This window comes from Natator depressus, chromosome 2 (genome assembly GCF_965152275.1).
Source record: "Natator depressus isolate rNatDep1 chromosome 2, rNatDep2.hap1, whole genome shotgun sequence".
Taxonomy (NCBI): Eukaryota; Metazoa; Chordata; order Testudines; family Cheloniidae; genus Natator; species Natator depressus.
Window position 1 is genome coordinate 126,139,524 of NC_134235.1, and position 26,062 is coordinate 126,165,585.

Here is a 26,062-nt window from a genome sequence, read left to right on the forward strand (position 1 = left end):
TTATTAATACATCCTGTTAAAATAAATAGATCAATTCTAGAGTCTGAAATTGGAAAGAAACGCTCTAGACTCGGTAGTCAGTAATATTTTTACTCCACTAGAATTTAAAATCCCATTAACCAACTTAATTTTAATACTGTCCTAATAAGTAAACAATGTTTCCAGAGCAGCCTAAACCCTTGCATGACTAGTTGTCATCCTCAGTATATTTTTCAAGGTAAATTTAAAATCCCCTGAAAATATGTTTACAATTGAAGTGCTGACACAACCTTAACTATAACTGTGCGAATGGCACCCGTTCTAATACAAAAATAAAGAAAATCAACATGTAACTCGATAAAGCAGAAAAGTAAGTGAAAAGCATATATCTGGACTTGCAACCCTGAGGGGATATCTTAACTGTTAGGTACTGCCAAAGTGCAATATTTTTCTTGAGATTTATTCTGCATAAAAGAGACTGAAGTCATTTTCTTGTTTTCAATAATATTAGTCAATTTCTACTCATAGCACAGCACATTAGCCTGTCAAGAAAAATCATCACCTAGCAGCTCCAAATATGTTTATAACATTCCTTTATGGTCTTCAACTAATGGATGCATATCATCAAGACAAACCATTTTGTTGTAATTTTTTTTCACTGAACAACGATATTGCTGAGTTTATACAACATTTTTCCATTTTATGAGCAGTATAGAAATTTACATATAAAGTGGGCTTGTCCCCAAAAAGAAAGAAAAAAAAAGAGTAAAGTGCCAAATCATTAAGTTAAGGAATAGCAGTCCAGACCCATTACTTTAAAATGCTGTTTCTCTTCTTTAGATAAGCTCTTTCTGCATGGTATCGTATTTTTCCAGAGAGGAAAAAAAAGACTAAGAGGCTATAAGGGCTGATTATTTCAGAATGAGTTTTTCTAAGCAATTGTTTTTGTTTTCTTAAATGTTCTCAACACCTTTTCAGTTTTGACCTTAAGTGGATCACAGTTCCATGGTAACGTGAATAACAGATGCATTAACTTGCCTGAGCATAGCCAGTCCGAGACCTGTGAGACGTGTGCAATTGCACAGAACATTATCTGAAACCCATGTAATTTGAACCTTTCCATGCAACCAGGGGTGTAATTTGCTGCATGTGACATCAGAGGACAGACCACAGAGAAAGCCGCTTGTGTAAGAAACTTTCTTTTACTACTTTTGTGCATAGAAGGTGCTGTTATGCTATTGCCTGGCCATCACACAGCTGGTGACTCCTCTTCTGTGTACACTGCCTCCTGGCTCCTCCATTCCTATTTTATCTCATGGGAAAAGCATGGCAAAAGTAGAACCAGGAGGCAGCAAATAAAGAAAAGGAGTTAGCTGTTTAATGCTTCCGAGAAGAAGAGAGCTAGGTGGAGGAAAAGATGGAAGGGGAGAATAGAAAATGGGAGATATAAAAATAGGTATGTTATTAGCATGAATGTGAATGAATCATCTAATGAAAGGGTGTAAAACTTCTTTGGGATTGATTGTGTTAGTATCTGTTAAGTCTCTAAATATGCCCAACACAATGTAGAGGTTTCCCAAAACTTGAGCAGATTGCCTGAAATGAGTGCTCAGGGGTTAATGAATTCCTATGCCCTATCCCTGACTGCTCAACATACATTACGGTGGCATAATTTTTATCAGTCCAAAGATGGAGAAATTATTTCCTTCAGGTCCACTGGACTGGCAAAGGAATTTCACAGAAAAGGGGTGTCAATTTAAGCAACAGTTTAAAACCTTTTTCATTGCCAAGGAAATCTAAGGAAAAGCACCTAAATTGTGCACAGTGACATTTCTCCATGTGCTCAGAGCTTTATAGGTAGGGTGACCATATGCCCTGTTTTGGCCGGGACTGTCACTTATTTAAGCCCTGTCGCGGGTGTTCTTTTTTTTTTTTTTTTTTCCAAAAGTGGCATTTGTCCCGTTTGCTCTTGTCGACTTGATCAGTCAGCACTTACATTTTTGCTGTAAAAGGCCTCTAGGCACCTAAGTTTCTGCTGTGGGCATGCACATTGCTGCCTGAAGTAAGTATCTGCTCAGCACAATCCTTATACCAGGATGAAGATAAGCGTGGCTCTATCTATCTCCCCTGCAGGGTCCAGTGCGGTACACATGCTCAGAGGCCATCCAACACCACACAAAAGAACCTGGGGCTGGGGAAGAAGCCCTATCTTATAACCTTTATCCCAAGGGAGACGGTATTCACTCAGGATATGGGGGATTCCAGATCAGTTTTCCCCTCTGTCTGATGAACAGGGATCTCCTACTTTCCTAGTGAATGCTCTAATCACTGGGTTAGAGAGTGATTCTCATTCTGTCTTTGTCCCAATTAATATTCAGTTAAAGTGCAATGACTTCAACGAGTAAGACTGGGATGCACATAATAATATCCCATTAACCTGTGGTTGGGGCACTTAACTGTTTAAATTGCTTCTCATCAGACAGATGAGAAACATGAACTGGAGTCTCCCACATCCTGGCTGAGTACTCTAACCACTGGACAAAAGGCTATCATGCAAGCTGCCACCATTTCCTCGCGTGTATTTTTGCATGGAGTTAGGCAGATGCCGAAGATATTCTTGCAAGAAATGACTTAAGCCTCCTGACCCTGGGAGATCCCAGGCAAGTGTCCTAATGACTTGGCTAAAGGTTATGATTCAGTGATTCTCAAACTTTTGTATTGGTGACTCCTTTCACACAGCAAGCTTCTGAGTGTGACCCTCCTGCCCTGCTTATAAATTAAAAACACATTTGTCTAATATTAAACACTATTATAAATGCTGGAGGCAAAGCAGTTTTGGGGATGGACACTAACAGCTCACGAATCCCAGATAATAACCTCATGATCCTTTGAGGGGTCACGACCTCAGTTTGAGAATCCCTGTTATAAGTAGACTGACAAATCTACACGTGATTTATTGGCCCAAAAATGACTCCAGGAGAGGGACTTCAAGCTGTGGACTGCAAGCAGAAATAGGTGCCTAACTTTATGGGAGGGTCAGAGTTTAGAAGACATCCTTCTCATTAGTATATTCCAGTGGCTAATTTAGGCAACTCTCCATCTAGGGTGCTGGTATTTGTGGATCTCTTATTCTTAGGGGACTGCATCCCCCAATTCCTTGTATAGGGAGCCTACATGCCTAACTCAGGCTTTGTGGATCCCAGTGATTTTCAAGGTGCCTGAAAGTTAGGACCTAGGCTTATAGCCTCTTCCAAAGTGAAAATCAGGTCTTGGATGAGTGTGAAGCTTTAGAGTGTAGTTATGAAAAAATAAGAGTAGAAAGTGTTGAGAAGCGATATTAGGCCATTGCTTCAGAGGCATTGTCAATTTGATGTTGAAGTCTTGTAGCACACTAAGTCTTGGGAATAGTTATCACTGTATCGGATAGCATCTCAGTCAGCAACTCTAGTACATGTTTGCTTTCTGAAAGTCTAGCAACTAGGACAATGCACATGTTGGACTTGTTTCTGGATTCACACAGTGTTGGCGGAATGTGAATTATATTAAAATATTTGACAAAAGATACTGATGGCCATTGGGAAGACAAATAGAAAGAGGCATGTGAATAGTTTAAAAATATGAATCACCAATTTAAAATATTATGGTCTAGTTAAGCGACATACACACACATATATATAAAATAGTATGGAAATAATTATACTTGACATTTTAAATTATGTTAAAAAGTATTTCAAATTCTATTTACCAGTTAAAAGTGTTTCCTTAAAAGAATTAAAGTGTCTAAAATGTTGGGATGTAAGTATAGGTTTCAAGTTACAAGCATCGCAGTGACTATACAAACAAGAAATAATGTTAATACTGGAATGATTGAGCTAATGTCTGTGTTAATCCTTTGAACATGACCAGCATAAATTAGATATCTCAGGAATACGAAGCATTCTTAGTCCGAATGTACTGATCTCAGTTACCGTTTTCCAATTAGCTCTACTTTGTATGTTTCACACCAAAAATTCTGCGGGGAAAAAAATGTTGTTTTGTTTTGCTTTGTCTGAATTTGTCATGGAAGTTGTCAGTGCTCTTGAAAAAAATAATTTGGAAATGATCTTGTTTAGTTTTGATGGGAAACATCTCACTTTTATTTTGAAAAAGCTCTCCCCCCTCTTTTTCCTCTAGGAAAGTTAAACAAAAAAGTGAGAGAGAATGGCCTTTTTCTTCAAAAGTTCAGAACAAAGTTTATTTTTTGTCCAAATATCTAATGTTTAAATTTCACTGAAAATTTTTAATTAAAATGAATTGTTGACTGGCAATGTGTGTCTAAACCCCTTTTTTCCATGTAAAAAACTCTTAACCATCTCCAGTAAAAATGTCTTCTCTTCAACCAATCTGACTTCTGAGTGATTTTTAAATGTGATAGAAGGGAGTAGTGGTTCTGACATCAGAAGCAAGATGTGGGAGAGCCAGACAAGAACATAAAGGAGCAATGGACAAACAGACGTGGGGAAAATGAGGGCAGAACAGAGAGGAACAGAAGAGAATGGAAAACACCATATTAAGGGAACAGGGAGAGAGAGGGAAATACGGTGGATTGAGGGGAAATAATTACAGAGGCCAGGGCTGAGGGAAGTAGAATAAATTGTAATAGGGGGAAAATGTTATTTTCTTAAACTAATTAGTGGTGTAATTTAATTTTTAAAATAAAAAGGAGAAATGAAAAAGACAGGAACATGAGAGAATAAATAAAAAGTAGAGAGCACATACTACATGAAAGAAAAGGAAGGAAACATAAAAGAAGGGGAAGAATGAACAACCAAGATGGAAAGAGAAGAGTAAAAATCTGGAAAAAGGAAAGAGGAAACAACAAGAGAAAAGTTTTCCGATTGTGAACTGTATTGATTTGTTTCTCTTCCTGTATTTCTTGTATTTTCCTGAGAGATGCCCCAGAGGTGTGGAAGCCAGAGAGAAAGTGGATGAGAAACAATTTTGCACTGAGGACTTTAGTCTTAGAGCTGGCCATAAACTTTTTAAAACGGTGGCAAGTTTTCCCCTATTTGTCAAGCCCTGACATAGCATTGTATCCATTTCTCCATCTGTAAAATGAGGTAAACAATGATTTACTAAGGTACTGAGGGGGTGTGTTATAGTAACTAATATTTGTTCAGAACTTCAAAATGAAAAAACACTTTGTTTTAATGCTAGGTATAATTAATTTTGTGCTAAAGCAAATGAAAGCTAATAATATTGACTTGCACCAGACATAGTACAGGCAGGATTTGCAAAAAGCTCTTGCCAACGCACCTCACTTTTAACCTACAATTTACTGATGAAGTGAGAAGTAGCTCACGAAAGCTTATGCTCAAATAAATCGGTTAGTCTCTAAGGTGCCACAAGTACTCCTTTTCTTTTTGCGAACACAGACTAACACGGCTGCTACTCTGAAACCTATCCCAATCCTGTATCTCTCTGAAGCAGGCACAGCCAGTCATGCCAAATTGTGTGGTGTACAGAAACAATGACTAGAATGAGAAAGACAAAGGTTTCATTTCCACTTGTGAGAGAAAGCAGGAGTCCAATCTCCATGGGTGAAAGAACTCAACTTCTATTAATCCTTTAGCTATTTGAACTAACATTCTAATTCAAAAGAGTGTTGATTTAAGTTAGATTGTGAACTTTTGGAGAGTAGCCTAGCATTCAAATCTCTCACTAATTGTAAATCAGTAGAAAATAGCATCTTTTCTCTGATATATTAATCTCTGTTTGCTTATGATCAAATAGACAAGTTGAATGAGGGAAAGTTAGGGAAAGGAACAAAGATTGTCGGTACATCCTCTTAATTCTCTTTATCTTCAATAAAGCTATTAAAAAAATTCTATGGCAAACTTTCACAATTTTTTTAAATAATTTTCATCTAAATTTTCTGTGGAAAATTTTGATTTCTTGGATACAATTTGAACAATTGGCCATAAAGTAAATTATTTCTATTTGGAAATACTGCCAAGGTAATTAATTGGAGTTGTAGTTAAAATGCTTCTATTCTCCTCCATAAGCCTGTTTCCCGTTTGGACAACATTTCCCATCATGGACCATAGTTTCCCATCTTAGAGAAGGGAGGTAGTGAATCATGGAACTTCCTGGCTGCTGTGCATCATGGGATATGTAGTCCAGCCAGGGAGCCCAGTCCAGAGCAATGAAAAGACGCACTGAGCTATAGTCCCATGAGACAACACAGCAACATATAAAATCAAAATATTTCTGTTTTCAGGCATTTGTTTTTTCAACAAAAATGGAAACTTTCTGTAGAAAACACATACTTTTGCAATAAGGTCTTAGTTAGACAAAAACCCAATTATCCGTTTGGAAAAACAAGTATTAATGGAAATTTATTGTCCAACCCTTGTCCCTCTAGAATTTCCCCAGAGTGCAAAGGAAGAACATACCATTTTCTTGCAGAATGGGTTGCCCCTTTCAGGACAAGCCTGTGTCCAGCTCCACCCTCTTCCAAGATCAGGTACTTTAAAGATAGAAGGGAATTGAAGACAGTAGGACTGTCAGGTGATTGCAAAGATTATGGGAGGGTAGATCTAGTCAATAACTGCTTGAGGAAAGCAAGATGGTATAGGAATTAGGTGTAATGTTTTTGTTTCTCCTGGAGAGGGACAGTTCAAGAGTTGACATAAAATACCTCAAGGAAGAGGAGATATTTTGGGCTTGAAAGTGAGAGAGGCTAGAAGGGATAGTTAGAGGTATTATTTGTGGGTCTCTACCAAAGCACCATGGAAGAATCCCAGCAATAAAAAATAACTTGTGAGCCCTGCATCAAAGGGTAAAGGTTTAACTTTTGGTAAAGATTTAAACCTGTGGAGAGGAGGAGAAGAGTGTGGAGTTGGGGCCTGGTCTGTACCCTTGAGGGGCTATAGGGAAGATGGAAAGAAGTGCATATCCCTGTGTTTAAGGGGAATGTTAACAGCTGATTAGAGTTGTCCCCGGGAGTGGCAAGAACTAGACTCAATCAGATAATTAAGGTGAAGAACTAAGCTGAGGAGGGCAATAGATTGCTTGGTTTCGTTGTGCTGGAAGAGGTTTATTCTCATTTGCCTGGAGGACTAAGTCAATTCACCAGACAGAAGAACACTGCAGATTACAAAGGAAAATAGAGTCAGTGGATCTATTCTGAAGAGGGGGAGAGTAGGTGGAGCTATGGCTTGCCCTGAGAGGGAATGGAATAAGTTACTTCTCACACCCATGGGCTCCTCCTCTGAGGCACCATTACTACCTGGCACTCCTTTGCAGCTGGCACAGCTATGCATTACCTTTTACTCTATGCCAGAGGGATAGCTCTGTGGTTTGAGCATTGGCCTGATAAACCTAGGGTTGTGAGTTCAATCCTTGAGGGGGCCATTTAGAGCTCCGGGGCAAAAATTGGGGATTGGTCCTGCTTTGAGCAGGGGTTTGGACTAGATGAGGTCCCTTCCAATCCTGATATTCTATGCTGATCCCAATGGGTCAGTCTAAACTTAAATCACCTCAAAATATATATGTTGTTTACCACTTGCAGGGAGTTACTGAGTGCCGCGGTACTCTAATACCTTGCAGGTGTCTGGTTGCAAGTTCTATGTATCATAAACTGAGGAGCAAGAACTGTAGGTGCTCCAGGCAAAGGCTCCATCCCTCCTTAGGTCCCGCTTAGCATTTGATTGTCTGAATAAGAAACAGGATTATTTTACTAGGGCTGGGGGAACATTAAAAAGTGCAGATAAAGGGTACACAATGGCTTCAAACATCCTTAACTTAGGTCTGAGGGGCAGGTCAGTTAAGGGGTATTAAATGTAATTGGGCCCATTGGGCTTCTCCCTATTGTCCTGCCATCCACATATGCAATTGTCCTATTCCACTTGCTTGGAAGTTGCTGCTCTGTATTCTCCTACTGCTGTTCTCCTGTCAAGCAACAAGCTGCTTCAGTGCCTGGCTCTCAGCTTTTCAATCCTACCATTCAGTCTGCCCGTTAAATTGCCTCCTCTTTAGATGCAGGGACCAGGGTAACTGCCTCTAGCCTTTCAACTATGAGGAAACTTCCCCCTTTATCCGACCAATAACTTTCCAGTGCAAAGGGGAAAAGCATTTCACTAAATAGTCATCACATTAGACCTTTAAGTCTTGCTCTGACTGAAGGCTAATGAAGCTGTACTCTGATAGAGGTGGAACAGAAGAGAAGTCCATAGCCATGATATGATAAACTGTCAGGGTGAGGGTAAGAAGAAAAAAAAAATCTCCAGCCCCTTAGAGAAGATAGATTTAACAAGAAACAGCTGCAGGAAGCTTAACTATTACAGAATTAGAATAGGGTATGGTCCAATTAGCTACTAAGCCTTAGCAAAACCTGCTGGGAGAGGGAGAGATGTGATGCACTATATAATACAGGCTCAAAGCGGTAGGAGCTGATGCACTACTTAATATGGGTGTGCTGCTGTTAGAGTGATAAGTGAGGAGTGTTTTAAAGACAGCACCAGTCTGGAAAAGAAGTTATTGAATTTGAGATATGTTGGGTAAAGACAGGGGTCTGCTTTTCTAAAAAAGCCTCTGGGCTTTCCCGAGAGGAGAAAGACAATGTGTGTAGGTCAGACACACAAGGTGTGATCCATGAAGCAACTTAAGTGCCTAAACTCCATAGCTAGACACCAAAGTCTCCTTGTGCAGCTCTACTGTGATCCATGTGGCTGACCTGCTAACTCTATTGGTGCCTAAACTGACTTGGTGCCACTTTTCCACTGTAAAAATTTCCTAGGCACCTAAGTTTTAGACCCTGGGGTATGTGCACTGCTCCCCCACTATGGGTGCCTAAGCTCCAGAGCAATTAATGAATAAGGAGAAGGTAGGAGCTTGTCCATCTCAGTCACATTTGGGATTTCCTCTGATAGGCAGTCTCTGAGCATGCTGACTGGATCAGGTCCCATTTGAAATCTGCCCACCTTACCACTTTTAGTCCAGTGGTTAAAATACTCAGCTGGGATGTGGGAGACCCAAGTTCAATACAACCCTCTGCTAGAGGGAGAGAAATTATTTGAAGAGGAGAACTCCAGGTGGGTGCCCTAATCACCGGATTACAGCATCATCTTCACTCTGTCTCTGGCCATTTAAATATTTATCTGCAGTGGAACAATCATTGGATCAGAGACAGAGTGAATGGGAATAACTGTAGCCCAATAATTAGAGCACTCCACTGGGAAGTAGGAGACCCAGGGTCCAATCCCCCTGCTTCAACTACTCTTCCATTATTTATCCACAGTGGAACAGCTGCAACAGCAGAGATGGAGGGACCCCCACATCTAGAAGATGCCTTACGAGAGTGCTCTAACTACTAAGCTGAGAGAGAGGATTTGAAGCAGGGTCTCCATTTTCTCCCTCTGGCAGAGAAGGAGGAATTGAATCTGGATCTCCTGCATTCCTGACAAGTGCTCTAACCATTGAGTTAGTGGGTTTTTTGGCTTTTAAAAAATGGATATACTAAAGTCCCCGTTCCCCAAATGAGAAGTGGGTAACCTGTGTTTACCCTCTGTAACGCTGCTAGCTTGAACTGCTGGGCTAAATGTTACAAGGTGGGCTCCTCCTGGCTGCCTTGTATGGAGCGAGGCAGGCACCCAATTTATTCTCATAAGAAGCAGCTTAGGTGTCTAAGCTGCCTACCCATAGGCACCTCCTTCCAGTGCACCTAACTCTGAGAGAGAGAGAGGGGAGGGGCTAAGGACATGGCATTGGTAGATGCCAGCACACTAGTTAGGGAGCCACCTAAGCTCACTCCTCTAGTTAGCATTTGTGAATAGCCTTTGTAGGTGTCTATCTCTCCCCATTTGTTGTATAGGGAGCCTAGATGCCTAACTCAGACTTTGTGGATTGCAGTATTGTTCCTGTGACTTTTCTAGGTGTCTAAAAAATGAGGTGCTATGATGCTTTAGACTTTGCAGTGCTAATCCCTTTTTGGATCCCACCCACAAAACTTATGGGGAAATGGAACTAAAAGTAAATGGGTGCACATGCTGGTAAAACAATACTGGTGCAGCTTTTAAGAACTGCTACATCTGTCTTCCCTTCTCCATTTTAGAGATTTTTATTTTTGCAATAATTTAATGAATAGGTGATTTAAAAGCTTTTAAGAATATTTAGGATGCACTTTTAAAATAGCCTTTGGGAGTGTCTTAGTGATCATCCACTAAACAAGAATCACATATTTGTTTTGATTTCTAGAATACCTATTGTAGCAGCAATATCCACTCCAGAGATGTATCAAAATTTCTAAGGGAGGGAAGAAAACCCCAAAGCTAGTAACAAAACTATATAGCTCGAAACAGTCAAAATTCCATTAACCCACAGTATCCAGTTTGTGCTGCTACCATTACAAACCTCTTTAATACACATGCAAATAACTTTAGGTCTAACTTAGTCTGTCTGCCAGTTATGTCAGGTGTGTGTTTATTTTTAGGCAGAAGACAGCCATGGCTTCTAGATTCTAAATTTGTATAGTGTGTGTGTGTGTGTGGGGGGGGGGGAGGTTGGAGGCAAGAGGGGCAGTTGGCCCCAGGCCCACTACTTGAGAGGGCTCCCGAACTGAGTGGTGGTGTGATCCGGCACACAGGGTTGCAATGTTACTCACTGAAATTTGGCTTGACAGCCTCCTTCTCATGACAAGAGGGAATCTGGGTCAAACCTGAGTGGCTCAGCAACCCAGCCTGCTGGGTCGCATGCCTGGAATGGGGAGCTGGGCCCAGCCCTATGGGACAGGAGCCACCACTGCAGGGTGTGGGCTCACTCTCCAGCTCCCTCACCCCACCAGGCCTCCCCTCAGTAGTAATTTTTTTGGAAGTGCATGGGGGGGGGTCACAGTTTCAGCTGTTGACCCAGGCCCCCAGAAACCTCTGTGTGGCCCTGCTCTTGAAAGATTTGGCTGAAGGGCCCAATTCTGACCTCAGATACACCTCCCATTTAAATCCATATGTGCATGCATAACAGAAGCAGAATTGGGCCTGTTAACCACTCACCTGAGGCTGCCTGAGGCTGCCTGCCTGAGGCTGCCTTTTCAGCAGAGCTACTAAATGTTGTAGGACCCTTGGGGCAAAGAGAAAGTGGCTCCCCAGGCACAGCTGATACTAGAGGAGTTCCTGGCAGAGAAAATCCAATTATAGCTCACTGGTAGTTTAACTCTACAGGGATGAGGCCTGGAGCTGGTCACTCTGACCACCCAGAGAGTACCCAAGATAATTGTGTACCCTTTATTTGCACTTTTTAATGTTTCCCCCAGCCCTAGTAAAATAATCCCACCTCTTTCCACTATGAAGGATCTTCCTCCAGTAATCATAATGCTGGCCCCAATCAGAATAAATCATCCACCCCGTCTGAAGGACTATTGGAAGTTCTCAAATACACACAGTATCCCTTGCTGCTAAGTGCTGTTTTTCCCTTGTCACAGCTATGCAGCTAGAAGACTAACTTCATGGCTGTGCACAGCCATGAACTTTATTCTTGACCTGGTCAACCCTCCATCTTTTTGATGTGGGCTTACCATTGGGCAGTATTTAATGAAGACCATGACTTCTCTCTGAGAATACAACTAATTTAAGCAGCTATCCCAACCTTTAGGCAAAACTCAATAAGGAGGCATATTGTATGAACACCAGAGTTATGAACTGATCAGTCAGCCACATTTGGAACCAGAAATGCACAATCAGGAAGCAGCAGAGACCAAAAAAAAAAAAAAAAAGCAAGTACAGTACTGTGTTAAATGTAAACTATTTAAAATGTTGCTTTCCTTTTTTATTCTGCATAGTAAAGTTTCAAAGCTGTATTAAGTCTATGTTCAGCTGTGAACTTTTGAAAGAACAACCATAACATTTTTATTGAGAGTTATGAACATTTCAGTTATGAACAACTTCCATTCCCAAAGTGTTAATAACTCTGAGGTCCCACTGTAATATGGACTTGGAAAGTCTAGTGAGACAATATTGCCTTAGTGAGGAAATACACGTTATAGCCAAAGAAATGTTTGCAGTTGGAACAGAGAATTCTGTACTCCCTGTAAGCCCATCTTGTATATCCTTTGATGGGAATTTCCTTTCTTGTAGACTTTCTTCTGCATATAGTTGGAAGACTTATGTACAGTGAAATATTTGCTCCTCCTTCATAGTTCTGTGTTAAGTCTGTTAAAGGTACAAATTTTGTCAACTAGGGGATAGACTCCTGATTTATATAGATAAACTGAGGTCAGGTTGTTGCCTTTTGTGTCATTGAAAGTGTCTGGGAGGGTGAGGGCAATGTTAGCATGAATATCTTCTGACTAGCTCTCCTAGCCTTGTTTTTCATGCTCTGATAAATTACTTGTCCATAGGCCAAGATCTAGGGATCTTTGTCAGGGTCTAAAGTGCAATTGCAGTCCTGGCTGAGATCCCTCTTGTAGACTCATGCATTGGACTTGTGTATTGTGCTATCCAGGTCCCTTGGGTCTGGGCAAGCACCAGTTTCTTGTCCTCTTCAGCTTGTTGAGGATGGAGGTTAGAGTTTCTCTTACTCACAGAATACCCCTTTGTGTTCCCTGAACCTGCCTGTCTTTTTGCTTAAAATGAAAGAAGTGTGTGGGGGGGAACCTTGGCTCCGTTTGTTTGTTTGTTCAGGATTTTCCATCGCTCCAATACCTCCAGCAGACAACCTAAGTAGAAGTGGTTTTACCGAGGCTGCAGCCCTCCCATTCTACCAAAGGGCTGCCATTCCAAAATCAGGCTACTTAGGTTAATGACTCAATTGTTGTTGGTCTGGGAGATACTGACACTAGCTCCAGTAGCAATGGGTTATTCAGTATGCACTGAGACATAACTAGAATTAATGTTTTACACAAATTTCCCAGTCTGTCACAGATGACAACTGTACAAAAACGTTAATAAAAGCCATGGAAACTGTTGACTTCCATTGCCTTTTTGGCAGCCTTTTTGTTTGTTTGTTTTTTACCTTTTGATACTTCTTAATCGTTTGTACTAGAGCTTGCTTATGCTTAGTTGGGGGTTAACCATATTCTTTGCAATGTGTTCTCAGGAAAGTATATTCCAATAAAGTTTTACATCTTGTTTTTCTTAATTAACTCAAAATAGTCCTATAGACTGGCTGGACCCACTTCTGATAGCTGCCCTGATCTCTCTTATTATGGATACTTGTATACTAGTGTCAATATCAATATCTTATTCTCCTCACTCACTGCAATTAATTCCTACTGTAGATCCTGCTCTTATGCTCCGATTTCTCTGCTGTTTAACTTGACTAACTCTAAGATTTGGAATGTCACAATGTTCTAACAACTGTTAAAATATCACCAGAAATGCAAATAGAAACTAATCAAAACCTTTAACAGTGGCTAAGAGCCTACAGAGTGCTGATGAACACAGCTGAAAAGTCTCTGAATGGAGACAAAAATAGCATTTTAAAATGCTATCTTCTGTGAAAGAAATGGTATGGACAAGTGAGTGGAAGGGAATTGGAATAACATGGTGGGAAGGGCAAACAATGATGGAAAGGAGAGAAAAATATGAGAGCTTACAAATCAGCAGAAAAAGTAGAGAGAACTCTGTATGATTGTCAACTGGAAAAATGTTAACTTCTTTGGTCAGCTTTTATCCTTTCTGCAGAGAGTAGTTTTTAGTGAAATATGTGTTTAAAAAGAGGAGCGATTTTAAAAAGCCTAGTTTTAAAATGGTAATTGAAATTTAATATAATAGCATTAAGATACTCCAGGGTGTTTTTTAGTCCACTAATATATGCCCCAGGTGATTGAAAGCAATCAGCCTCACAACACCTTGAGAAATGTATTAATGGTGTAATAAAGCATACTCTGGAGTATCCTAATGTTAAATTTCTACAGCTTTCTTTCTTAGTGGGGACATCTGAATGCCTAAATCACCTTATTACATAGAATGCATAGGTGACATTGCACCCCATATTCTTTGCAGTGATATGATTGTCATAATCATGATGTATTTTATGCAAGATAAGTCATGTGATATGTCTTTGAAAAAGTTATGATTTGCTGAATATCCTATTTGTATGCATGTATCATTTTTGTATCTGAAGTTATTAATATTGACTGTATCTCTATTTCAGTGTAGTTATACCTGGGTAATGACAACTAGACAAGATGTTTTCAGTCTAGATAGCTGGTTGGGAAGGACCTATTCATGCCAATGAGCCATTAAAAAGAACAATACGCCTTAGTAGAAGCTTATCTCCTACCTGGGGAGCCTTCTTGTGAACTCTCCAAACAGCCTGTGAGTGATGGCTGTTGTGATGCTACAAGGACATGTGATGAGACCACATGTCTCTAGACTCCACCTTGGGATGTCAGTGGTTTTGGTGTTTGTTTGTTTTTTGTTTGTTTGTTTGTTTTGCACAGACGGGTGTGGGAATCACACTCTGAAACAAAGGGTTCGTGCCATATGCAAAAGCTATATAAGGCTGGGAGTGACATCTGGTCTTCTTCAATCCCCACACAAGAAGACTCCTGGAAACACTTTAAGAACAAAGATTGAACTGGAGGAAGTGCTGGTCCAAGGCTGAAGGCCTTTTAATCTGTGAACGGAACACCTGGGGTGTCCAAGTTGTAAGCAAGTGCAGTTTGCCCCTTAAGATTCTGTAGCCTGGTTGTATCATCTCTTAGGGAAGTGGTTCCCAAACTAGGGGCACTGCTTGTTCAGGGAAAGCCCCTGGCAGGCCGGGCCAGTTTGTTTACCTGCCGCATCCACAGGTTCAACTGATCGCAGCTCCCAGTGGCCGCAGTTCGCTGTTCTCTGCCAATGGGGGCTGAGGAAGCAGCGTGGGCTGAGGGACGTGCTGGCCGCCCTTCCCGCAGCCCCCATTGGCCTGGAGCGGCCAACCGCAGCCAGTGGGAGCTGTGATCGGCCGAACCTGCAGACACTGCAGGTAAACAAACCGGCCCAGCCCACCAGGGGCTTTCCCTGAACAAGTGGTGCCCCTAGTTTGGGAACTACTATCTTAGGGTGAGAAACTTCTGTTCATATCCCATCCATTTATTATGTTAGGTTTAGGTTGTGTTTTTGTTTGTTTGCTAGGTCATCTGCTTTGATCTGTTTGCTACCACTTATAATCACCTAAAATCTATCTTTTGAAGTTAATCTTCTTTTTGCTTTATTTAAAGCAGTGCATGGGAATTATAACAAAAGAGCAAAAGGCTGTTGCATATTCCTCTCCGCATTGAGAGAGGGAGCAAATTTTTATGCGCTTACACTGTAAAGTTCCCTTTGCAGAGCAAGATGGTAAAATTTGGGGTTTATATTCCAGAGGGGGTGCATGCCTGAGAAGCTGACAGTTGCCCTAGATGTAGCCTTCCTATGCAGGTCAGAAATCCTGCCTGCATGTAACTGCAGCTGGGTGTGCCCCTACCTGTATGTATGTTGGTGAAAGTGCAGGCTATAGAGGGCTTTTGCAGCTTGTCATAGCACTACAGTGTAAAAGGGAGCCCAGGCTCCTGGGTCATGGGGCCTCAATGGTACCCCAGTTCCAGATGGCACCCTGGGGCAACCCATCCCAGCATCCTATTGGGGTGTTAGTCTCATCCAATTACAAGTTAATGTTGCTTTAGTTCAATTTTAACTTTTTGTTTTCAGTGATTCATAAGCCTCTGATCACATTCAGCTTGTCAAAGAACATCATGGAAAAGTAATTGTATTTATGCAATCATATGCACATAACATCTTGCACAGTCCTGTGCACTACTCCATGAATGTCAGACCATCATTGATCACACCTCAAAAGTATATGGTAAAACTTGGTTTAAAACATATAGTGGTTATATTTCATTTGTATTATAACTGTTTGGTTAGCTAGCATTTCTGGTGAAGAAAACCTGAACCAAATTGGAAAGAAATTCAATGTACTGAAAAAATCCACAAAATTTCATTTTTGCATCAAACAAGACATCCACTAACTCTATAGTCATTGGGCCAAAGCAAGGGAGAATGAGATTATAGCCAGGCAGTTAGGACACTCCCTGGGGATGGAGGAGATCCAAGTCAAGTCGCTGCTCCAATGACTATACATGGAGGTACAGTTTCAATAGGCCAGATCTGCACCTGTCTCTCTCTAACCCAGTGGCTAGGGGATTCTCCTTCAATGTAGGCTAAATTCAAATATTTTCTCCACGTCAAGCATAGCAGGGAATTGAACCTGGATCTTCTGTATTCCAGGTGCCAGGTAACCATTTTGGTAAAGGTTATAAAGGAGGTACTGCCCTAGTCTGAGGCAACTATATCTGCATTCCCCCTCTTTTTGGTCTAGCACCCGCTCCAGCCTCTTCAATTATCCCCATTCTTGAATGAAGACCTACATCCCACTCCCTCCTGACAAGGCATTTCCAGGCTGCTCAGTTCCTGCCCTACACAGTGAATTCCCCAGAAAACAGTCTGCCTAAGCAAGCTTTTGCTTACTCCTTGAAGGCTATAAACAGTATAATTGCCACAAGTATAAGTTACCACACAGCTCTTTCTAAACAAGCATAGAAAACATGAAAAAACAATAAAGAACCTACACCTGTGGTAATAACCTTATGAGAGATTACCCCAGAGCAAGGGCTCTGACCAATGAATGATCCTTCAAACCCCACCATAGGATTTTTCTGTGGTTACAAGTTCATAACTCAGAACAAGTACACCTACAAATTTGTGAGTCACTCTTATACAGTTTGGGTTTCCGGTCTGGTCCTCATATGATAAGTGATGAGCAGAAAATGTTTCTCCTCAAGGTGCAGCTTCAAAAGGATGGGTCCAGAGATAAGTTGCCTTCCCCCCTCCTCCCAGGAATTTCTTAAGAATCCCACTAAACTTTGTTTGTCTAACCAATTGTTTCAAAGAGTCTCTTGAAGTACATATGGCTTTCCCAGCCTTAGTCATGTCTCCTAGAGAAGTTGAGTACAATTCCAGAGTAACACATAAACATTTGCATTTTCAATACAATGAGCTCCTAAGATATTTAAACATTGTGATGCTGGCAAACCAGGTCATGCTAGAGTGTACTCTGGTCAATTCACTTGTGTATTCATACAGATCAAAGCAATTAGTGTTTTGGGTATTTAAACTTCATAAAACTAAGTGGGTATTGCATGCATTCTTTCCGCATATCTGTTTGTTATAGTGTAATAAACATTTACATGGTAAATACTCCTGTAACTTAACTCCATCAGACATCAAGGAAGCCTTGTGGAATGTTAATGAAGGACTTTATGAGAATGGCCATTGGATGTGGTGACCTGAGGTAAAAAGACTAACTACATTCCTCACCCTTGACATACAAGGAAAAGCCCATGTGGCTAGAGCCACTGTTAGCTTGTTTTCTGTATAAAGAGACTGAAAATATGGATGCAAAGAAAGTTCCTTTATCTTTGGACTGTTTGGTTTCTAACAGAATAACTGAATGAGAAGATGGAGATCTCCAGAGTTATTCTGGGTAGCCCTGAAAGACTTCTTTTGGGAAACTGGCAGTTTAGTATATCACTGCCACCATTTGGAGTTACAAACTGTGATTCACCTGTACATATGTTTTACTTGCTTTAATCTCTCAATAACTCTCATTCTTTTTGCTTAGCTAATAACCCTTTAGTTAGTTTTACTATAGAAGTGGCTTCCCAGCATTGTTTTTGGTGTGAAAGCCTGAGTACCAATTGATCTTGGGTAAGTGACTAGTCTCTTGCAACTGGGAGAAACCTGATGTAGTGTGATTATTGGTTTATATGACCATTATCACAAAGTCCAGTTTGTCCGGGTGGCAAGAGAGGCTGGAGAATCTCTAAGGGGACTGTCTGTGACTCCATGGTAAAACTGGTATAGTGACCCAGGAGTTCACATTTGTTACTGCCTTGGTGAAATCTAATTATAGAATATACCACCAGTTTGGGGTGTCTGCCCTTGTTTTCTGACAGCCTGCCCTGAGGTAGGGCACTCAGTTGTGAGCCACTCCAGACAGCATGACAAATGTAGTTCACAAAGATTTGTCCAGGATATTATCATATCTGTCACAGGTACCACCAAGAAAATGTTCTGAATCTTCAGGTTTGGGTTAAACCAATTATTTTAAACTACTGTAGATGCAAAAATATCAGTTCACTCTATTCAGTCAGCTTTTTCCTTTCCCTCACTGCTGGGTGCTAGTCAAAAGCATCAACCAGTCTCTCCTCCATCTCCCTGTTCTTAGTTCTTGTGCAGGGTGCTAGGGCAGCCTATAGAGACTTGGAGGAACAATTGCAGGGAAAGTCCAGCTCAGCACTTGGATGGTGAATTCTCAGTACACACAGATTCTTCAGAGAATGTAGCTGCCAAACTTTGAAAAGTCTCTGCTGAGCATATGCAAGCTAAATTTCTAGGGGCTCATAATTTGAGAAGATTTTAATAAAGATGGTGAAAAAGGTGGACACAAGTGTGACTCCCACCAAATTTGCCCATGCTTCAAATCATGGAGATTTCAGAACTTCTCACTAAAAAGGTTATAGGAATTTTGTTAACACTGGCAAAACACTTTGTCTTCACCTTATTCTGCGAAACAGCTGAACTGCTGGTTTTTTCTGCTGAGAAATCCCCCCCCACCGCCCCCTCAAATCCAACTTGAAACAAACACCTGCAATGGAAAACTTCAACCCAAACTGTTAAAAGTTGAAGTTATGTGCATCTGAAAACAGTCTTACAATGGAAATGTCTTTTCATGGAGTTTCTGTCCCCTCCTCTGACTTGGCCAGAAGAAAGGGGCTGCGCAGTGTGGGTGCAGGGAGGGGATTGATGAGAATCTTAGTCTCTTGCTTTGCAGATCCATCTCAGATCTATATTGCATTTGAGAAACAATGTTATCACACAACTGAAGTCACTTGGCCTGAATCAGAGTTGTTACTCCAGTGATTACAATGGAATTACAAGGTCTATTACAACATTGAGTTACTCCTGCCTTACAGTGTGTACCAGACCCAGTATCATAATGCATATTCACAAGGGGGTAAGTTTTAAAGTTGTGTATAGGCAACCTTAAATTTTGCATTTCCAGTCTCTTGAGTGCTTAGATTTGTAGAGTTAATGTTCTTTGAATTAAATCTTCCCCTGAGTAGAAGGTCAGCACAAGATCTAGTCACCATAGAAGGCATAAATATAGGTTTAAAGGGGAGCTTAGGTTCCACTTATTTTGGTGGGGGCCATATACAGAGGGGAAAATCCATTCCTTAAGGTCACTTTTTACAGTGGCATATGAAGAGATTTTTTCCCCTTTGTCTTTTTTAAGAGGTGGTATAAATTAAGCAACTCCAGATTAGTTAATATCTTATAACCCATTTTATATCTCAACAAAAGAATATTAAATGAGTTCAACTTGTATAGACCTTGACAAATTTCAAAGTTCTTTTATTTCAGAACACAGAAAACAGTTTGTTTTTAAAGTTGTAGGAAAGTGGACAAGTGCATTACTTTGTTCAGTTGAAGTTAAACATAAATTCTTAATATAGCGAGAACTCTTGGTGCAAAGCTTGAACAATCACTTCTATCAAATATATTAGTGGTGGACTGCATGGTTTGGTTTATTCCCAAAGAATTTCAACTAGAGTATATCTTGAACCATAGTACGAATGAAGTGGTCCAGCATAGGACTATGTCATTTCTTTCTGTTTGCTTGGCTGGAAAATGGACCAGACCAGAACAAAAAGACCTTGACATATGATCTTGAGAAGTGAGAGCTGCTGACGATTTAAAAATCATTGCTCTAGGAGTGTTTTCTACCTTTCAGTAACAGCCATAAAATTGACCTTGAAACAACGAAAAAAAGAATCACTGTTATGGAATGGATGCTGTTTTAATAGATTGCATCTGTTTCTCCAAATATCGCTATACTACTACAGTCATCTCTTAATTTAGAGACTTTTATCCCAGTTTTACAGATCAAACAGTTTTTACTTCTATCTTGTAAAAACAAAGAAGCATATCACTCTATGCATTGTGAATCAATTTTTAAAAACCCAACAATATGTAGGCAATCTGAAAGCAGGATTCTATGTGAAACAATTGCACATTTTGCTCAATTGTGGGTTGTGTTTTGTGTTTGTGTGTGGCTAGATATGGAACCCCATGTTGTATGCCACCTCATTGTTTGTAGACCTCTGCACTAGAAAGGATACTCAACTCATCCCTCTGTTCCTGACGCTAAAATTCTTTCTTTTTGAATTTAAAAACTCTGACTGGTTATTTGATTTAAATGTGTCGTGAAGTTCTCTTATAAAGAAGATACATTTTAATAGCCTACCAAGAAAATGCATATGCCCTGCTTTTTATTTAATAATAATTAGAAAAAAATATTTCCAACGTGGACCTGATCCCAAGTTTATTTAAAAATATCCTTATTGACTACAAAGGTCTTTTGCATCGAATCTCTTGTGAAAATGTTTAGAGACCTCACCCTGAGATAAAATACTTGCATATATTGTTTCAGAAAGTACAATTTATGAACAAGTTGAGGTTATTCCCCCAAAAGTACTTTGCTAAAAGAAGTAGGTTGACTGATTCAGTTTGGCTGAAGAAAACCAACAATGTTCTTTGTTCCTTTGCCTTACACTGAAACTTAATGTAACAATGCAAATCTAGTAGCGGAGTTGAACATAGCTTAACTAGTCTCTCTAGTGTGACATATCACTTCATCCAAAATAACTATTTTGAAAAGTTACTGTAAATATTGACAACCCAATTAGGCAAACTTCCAAAATTTACTTTAACAAATCTATGTTAATAAAAATGCTTAGCTGTTGCATCTTTCCATACATAGATCTCAAAACATGGTGCCAAGGAGTGAAAATGATCTCCCATTTTCCAAATGGGGAGACTGTAGGAATTTAAAACTCTTTTATTCCTGATCTTATATTGCACCGCCTTATTATGGCATCTAAATGCGTTGCAGGCTAACGTGAAAGTCCCAAGTTCTGTTTCCCCGCTTTCAGGGCTACAACATGCACCTTTTGGCAGCAATAGAACTGAGTAGCGCCCAGCCTCTTTGGAAACTCTTATAAATAGTACATCTGAGATGAGATACAATTAAAAAAAAAACACCAAAGTTCTGATGTATAGACAGTTTACTGTTACAGAGCTAGTAGGGGGTGACTAATTCAAATAGAACAAATATGGGTGTCTTTCAGGTTCCTGTACTTGTGCATGTAGATTGTCATTTAGATGTATAACCAGTGTAATAAAATTGCAACAACTGCATTCACAAATGAAGGTGCTAAATTGTGCATTTACTAAGTGCTTTAAAATGTGACTTTGAGTGAAGGCCTAAAATAAGTGGCATTTTTACTTGCATACTGAACTAAATCCACTTTACATGATTACTGTAATGGAATTTTAAACTGTATTATACTGTTTAGCCACTATGCATCGCAATGTATAAAATAATGAACCTCAGCCATCCCTGGGAGGGCATAAAATATTCTTATGATGAACCCATCTGGTGTGTGTGTACATGCAAGCTTTGTGACCAGTCCAAATCAGGCACAGAAGAATATGACATAATACAGACAAAATGGTAATTTGGACTCCTGGAGGCAGGTATGGAGACATTTAATCATATGGTACATAGTGTTCACAGATTTTGAATGGCTGCTGACCCTGTTTTGTAGACAAGTCCTCTGATAAATTAAAACAAACACTTTAATAGAGTAGAGATGCAAGTATCTAATTATTTTTCAGTAATTAGAAATACCAGCTATTAGTAAATCAACTATCTGTTTCAATCATTTTTGATGCAATACTTTGGTTTTTATTACCACATCATCATTATAAGGCTTACTATAAACCACATAATACTGATAACCCACTTACTGCTCTGTTTTAAGTCATATATGTTGCGTTCACAGCACACTCAGATAAATTAAATAAAACCATAAATACTCTTGTTGGAAGGCTGCAACATAACACTGCTTTTTCTTAGAATTCAGAAGTATCACAGACACAGGAACCTGAAAATGAGGTGTTCCCTACTGCCAAGAGGCACAATTAACCCACCTTGCTTTAAGATGATTCTTTCCATGATAACTCTGATTGCATGCTTTCCTATAGAGCCCCTAGCCTGCAAACATGACCAAGAAACTCTCCTTCCCACCCCTACTCTTAACCTGTCCATAAAGAGTTTGAAAAAGAGTTACAATCAGGAGAGAAATGTTAAAATTATCACTTTGATCGACCCTTTGATCATATTGGATCAGAATCTAATATTCTTACTCTGCTTTATTAGCACCTTACTCCATAAATAATTCCATTGACTTTAATGTGACTACTCAAGAATTAAAGTACTATTCATTGTAAGGAAAGGTTATCGGAAGCTGGTCTGTTGTCAATACAGTATCTTTTTTCACTTCTGTCTTTCTTTTCTCCAACAATTATGAACAATACCTCTAGAGAATCATGGTGACATGTTCAATAGAATTAGCTGGAGACATTTGATACTTAATCTATATACTAAGAACACATCTCCTATGTGAGTAAGCCAACTGAAATGAAATAATTGCCTTTCACTAGAGTAAGTTGCAAAATAGAATCCTTTAAAAAAAAATCCAACCTCCTCCCCCCCCGCCTTTTTTTTTTTTTTTTGTTCTTGCATGGGGCAACCTTCACAACTTCCAGTGTAACTTCTCTTATAGGTGGTTTTCCAAGTTTCAATTCTGTTTGATATTTTTGTTCAGTTTGCTTGAACTGAAAATTTGAAGTGTGACTGTAAGCGTTCAACTCAAGTAAAATGACTTTTAAAATAGATCCTTACAAAACAAAGTCTATTTATGCACATGGCTGATTCTCAGGTCTTTACTCTGTGTAGCATCTTCATTTTCATGCACATTAAACTGACAGGGTCAGTATAATGCAGAAGCATCATTTGTTAATGACTAAACTTTGAACTTTTCTACAATTCTGAAGTTTATGGAATACCCTCATATTACTTAATCTCTTTTATGGAATGTTACACTAACTATTCTCTATCTCCAGACTCTGTTTATACAATACTGGGATTTCATTTATCCTATCCATCTTGAACTGTTCATTGGTTTCAAAAATATAAATAGATCGCTAAAGGCTAGCTGACACCTCAGCCAGCTGTCAATAAAATCAAATAGACCATCATATGGTTAAGTGGCCATTCTTTGAAAGTAAGAAAGTGTGTGCGCAAAACTACATCTTGACAAAGAAACTGCTTGGGATTCACATCCATACAGATGTTTTGTCTCCTGAACCTCAGCTGGAGATGATTCTCAAAGAAGAGAAAGAATTGTAAGGAGGGAGAGAAGATGCCTCAAGTTCTCTCTCACTTTCTCTCTATCTCCAGCATACACAACACCTGAAGAAAAAAGGAAACAGCTTTAGACTCGGGGAAGGATCCTGAATGTAAGATTCTACTGTATGATATTACTAAGAAATGTTCCAAGCCTGGAGAGCAGCCAAATACCAGTTCCCCATAGACAATGGCCACATTTGTAGTTAACATATGTTTTTACTGTTTCAGTGGGGGATGTGGGATAGCCAGAAATGCTATTGCCATGTGTATGTTAAATGGAATTACATTTTTTTCACTACAGTTAGGTCCCTCGATGTACATATATAAATCCAATTAATGTCAAGGGGAGTTGTGTATGTGCATCAAGGGAGACTATAGCCATATAATGTTGGCATGATTAGGATTTTTTTTTTGTTGTTGAAACAGAGCTAATGTCTTCCTTGTTAAAATTGCTGCCTGAAAAAAAGTTACTCATCTTGGCATTGCAAACTGTTTTTATTAATTATCTAAAAGGAAGACTCAAATGGAAGCTGTTTGAAGACTTTTGTCATAAGATACTGCTGCTAATTGTCATAACCAGGCTGTGGGTGGTCAGGCCTAGTTGTCAGAGAAGGACTCAGGAACCAGAAGTCAAGAACTGAGGAGGGCAAGCACCGGGCTGGGAACAAGGCAGGCACAGGAACAATCACACTACAGGCATAAGTGGTGAGCAGCCAGGAACCTGCTGCTGCTGAGCTTAAAAGCAGGCCTGCTAGGTCCCTTCAACCAATCGGGCAAGCCAGCCAATCAGGCAGTTCTACTGCAAACCTGATGAGTTCCTTAATCTGCCTGCAGGCTGGGCTGGCTACTCCTCCAACTCAGTTGAAGGTGCTCAATCCTGATGGTAATATTTGCTCCCTTTCTGACGAAGTAAATTCTTAACTCCTGTGAGTGTTTCTATAATCAAATGTGACTACTCCATTTAAAGTTGTACAGGCAATCTTATTTCAGCCTCTTTGAACATATGCATTATGATATAGCATTTAATGGCATGAGCACAGTATTGCTAAGTCCAAGCATTCCAAAATCATGACTGGGCCACCAAAATTATGAACTCAGTGAAATATCATGATTTTTTTTAAAATTTACCACCTTGTTTTTGAACAGTTAAATTTTCAAGCTTTTCCCCTCAACCGTGAGGGCTAGAAACTGACTTTACATGATCATGTTCTTTTTAATAACTCAACTCCAGGTTTTAGAGTTCTTAAGAAAAACACGTACCCCTGTTTGAGAACCATTGGTTATGATGTACAATTATTCCATGTTTTTCCAGAATATTGATCTATGAAGTATTCAGAAAATGTGTAACTGTTATATTCCAAACTTACCACTAATAAGTTATTTACCATGGTCCATAAATACCATTTTAAAACTGCTTGCATTTTGCATCCATAAGGATATATATGTGGTAAAGTGATATAGTTATTACTTTTATCTAAAGCAAAATTAACACTTTCTTTGAAAAGGTAAGTATGAAACCCATTACACAGTCATTAAAAAAAATAACAAATAGTCTCAAGCGTCTGACAATTAAGAAATAAGTGATACTGTTGTCCTACATTTTCAAAAGATGACTGGGTTTTTTTGGGTGCTTCAACTTTTGGGTGTCCAACTTTAGACCTCTTTAACAGGCTGACTCTCAAAGTTCTGATCACTTCTCTCTTAAAAATAAATCAATCCTTTCAAGTTGAGCATTAACAAATAACCTACCAAACTCTTGTCTCAAACAGGAGGAGTCTGTCTGCAAAAAGAACTCTGGCACCCATTTTAAATTATTCAGTATGGATATGTCTACACAGTAGTTGGGAGATGTGATTCCTAGCCCATGTAGGTATGTACATGCTAGCTCTGCTTGAGATAGCATGTGCAAAGCAGCATTATGATTGTGGAGACATGGGCATCACCTTGGACTAGCTGCTCAAGTATGTATGCAGGGAGTTGGGCACAATTACACTTGGGCAGATAACCTGAGCTACCACCTATGGTGCTATGGCCACACTGCTATTTTTAGTGTGCTAGCTGAAACACAGCTAGAATGTGTATGTTTATACAGCCTGGGAATTGTGCCTCCCAACTGCTGTGTTGACATATCCTTAATTTCAAAACAATCCTAGTTTCAATTCCCCAACATGAGGGGCTGCCCTGCCTATCTTGTCATGGCTCTTGAAATATTTAGTGTTCACAGGGTTTTAAGTGTTTACTTTAACTTTTTCATCAGTGACAGACATTGCAACCCCATGCAGTATCTTTGGGGGCCATTGTATTAAATCTAAGAAGCGTTTATGTATGATTGTGTTTTGCTCATGGGGGGAGTACCACAGCTCCTCCAGGAACTAAAAATAGTATGTGTGTATGGGGGGGGGGAGAGCATGGGGGTGATCAAGGCAGTCACTGAGTATAAACAACTCTAGAGTGGTGAATGGCTAACCAACTACAAAAGCAGTTTCTCCTCCCTTGGAGTTCACATCTCAGCTGCTAGTAGAGGGCCTCATCCTCCCTGACTGAACTAACCTCGTTATCCCTAGCCTGATTCTTGCTTGCATATTTATACCTGCCTCTGGAAATTTCCGCTACATGCATCCGACGAAGTGAGTATTCACCCACGAAAGCTTTATGCTCCAATACGTCTGTTAGTCTATAAGGTGCCACAGGCCTCTTTGCCGCTTCTAGAGAGGTATTACCTCATGAAGTGGTTTGCATGTACTGGTTCAAGCTGAATTTTCCAGACACC

General features: G+C 39.9%; 1 long non-coding RNA gene across 1 annotated transcript in view; it reads left to right on the top strand.

Annotated features, from left to right (window-relative positions):
• Window positions 1-1,037: 1,037 nt before the first annotated feature.
• LOC141981543 (uncharacterized) overlaps window positions 1,038-26,062 on the top strand; it is a 47,620-nt gene continuing 22,595 nt past the window's right edge. Inside the window, exon 1 of the long non-coding RNA XR_012637819.1 lies at window positions 1,038-1,166. This is a non-coding gene — a long non-coding RNA (uncharacterized LOC141981543). The remainder of the gene's footprint in view (window positions 1,167-26,062) is intronic.